Source organism: Chinchilla lanigera, unplaced genomic scaffold (genome assembly GCF_000276665.1).
Source record: "Chinchilla lanigera isolate Chin_1 unplaced genomic scaffold, ChiLan1.0 scaffold00106, whole genome shotgun sequence".
NCBI classification, from domain to species: domain Eukaryota; kingdom Metazoa; phylum Chordata; class Mammalia; order Rodentia; family Chinchillidae; genus Chinchilla; species Chinchilla lanigera.
This window is the reverse complement of record NW_004955507.1, coordinates 1,946,311-1,948,019: the sequence shown is the minus strand read 5'-3', so window position 1 is coordinate 1,948,019 and position 1,709 is coordinate 1,946,311. Positions and strand designations below refer to the sequence as shown.

The 1,709-nt window shown below is 51.1% G+C and overlaps 1 protein-coding gene across 3 annotated transcripts in view; it reads left to right on the top strand.

Moving 5' to 3' along the window:
* Positions 1–1,493: 1,493 nt before the first annotated feature.
* Aldh18a1 (aldehyde dehydrogenase 18 family, member A1) overlaps positions 1,494–1,709 on the top strand; it is a 54,440-nt gene continuing 54,224 nt past the window's right edge. For 2 of the 3 annotated variants that reach the window (XM_005407548.2, XM_005407547.2), the window contains exon 1: positions 1,601–1,689. The gene's annotated coding sequence lies outside the window, so the exon portion shown is untranslated. The other variant, XM_013506238.1, reaches the window with a different exon arrangement.

Sequence of the window (1,709 nt, the reverse complement as noted above, 5' to 3'; positions counted from 1 at the left end):
AAAGAAACTGCAGTAAATGAGCAGGCTCAGCAGTGTTATCAGGACTTCAAAAGCACATGGCATCTATGCTCCTGTCTCCAGTTGTCACTGGAAAGGGTCCAGGCATTTCCCCCAAAGAAGATATGGGGACCTCAATTTGGCCTGCCAAGTGGGTTCTTGGCCCTCCTCACAGAAAAGAAATTTCAGGACTCATTAGTGAGAAGCATAGGTTTATCAGGCCGAAAGGGATACATAATCAGAGAGAAGTGAGGGGCCCACAAGAACAAGCAGTGCCGGGTGTTCCAGGGTTGGGGATACACGTGCCTTCTTGGAGATGTCTTTTAAGATGGGTGATCTAAGATGGTTTGCCTAAAAACATTTTCTGAACCCTCTTTCCTCGCCCCCCGCCCCGCCTTTTTGGTAGTGGAAAGCAAACTCAAACTCAAGGAGGCTCTACCAGCAACTTACATCCCCACCTCACTGAGCTACATCCCCAGCCTTTATTATTTATTTTGGAACAGGATCTCCTTAAGTCACTAAGTTGTCTAGACTGAGCTGGAATTTGTGACCCTCCTCCCATCATATTGCACGCCCTCTTTTCATTTTGAGACAGGGTCTCTTTTGTTTCTTCATCTTAAGGGCAGCTTGCTGCCTCTACCTTATCAACTAGGCTAATTTATGGGCTTGTTAAGGGGTTTGCTGTGACGGGACCGGAAGAAACAAGCCTAGGGAATAAAGCCGTTAAACACAGCGTGGATAACTTTAGGTAACGTGTCCTGAGGTGCACGTTTCTTTTAAAAAGTACAATTTTAAAAATTTACAATTTAAAAATCTTTTAAAAGGTTTTCCATGTCTCCTTCCTATTTATATACACATAGGGGCCGGGGATATAGCTCAGTGGCACAGCGCCTGTCTACTACTTACATATATTTTTTCTACCTCACAATCAAGTATTGCTCCCATTTTAAACTGTGTGCCTATTCAGGAACGTGCCCTCCGAGAAAAACACTGCAAGCAGCCAAGCGAGAAAAGCCGTACTATCATTTTAACAACAGATCTGCATTCGCCTTTGGAATAATTCCAGCGAGTAAATACACTATTTCAAAATGCAATTTTCTAACAACTCGCTTTGCTTAAACAATTGCGCTGAGATCCTTGGGGTGAACTTCCAGATGGCTCAGTGGCAAATCTTTTGATGGTAGGGTTCAGATGTTCCCATTTAAACAGCCAAGGTTTGCAGGGCGAGTATGTAAATTGATGCCACCTATTTCAGAGGTGAGCCTATGATATAAACGGTCAACACCGACAAACACCTTTAGAAATCCACTAGCAGCTCCTCTACCCCTGAAAGGCTCGCCAGGTGGCTCCAGGACACTCAGGGACGCGCGGGGCTTCGGCAACCCACGGCGCCGCGCCCCGCCCCCCGCCCCGCCCCCCCAGCTGGCCCGGGTTTGGGGCGATACCCGCCACGTGGAGCGCGGGCGGGATTCTCGGAAGGCGCCTACGCCCGCAGCGCAGCGCAGCGCACCCCGGGGCTACGGCCGCCTCACGTCAACAGCGTAGGCCCCGGCGGCCTGGGTTTACGCCAACGCCGCCGACGTGACGTTCTCGTGGGGTACGTAGACGGAAGAAAAGGGAGGCCGAGCGGGCGCCTGCATCATCCCGGCGTGGAGCGCGGCCGGGCGGGTGGTGGCTGAGCGCGGGACGCAGGTACGCCGTGCCGGGCCGGG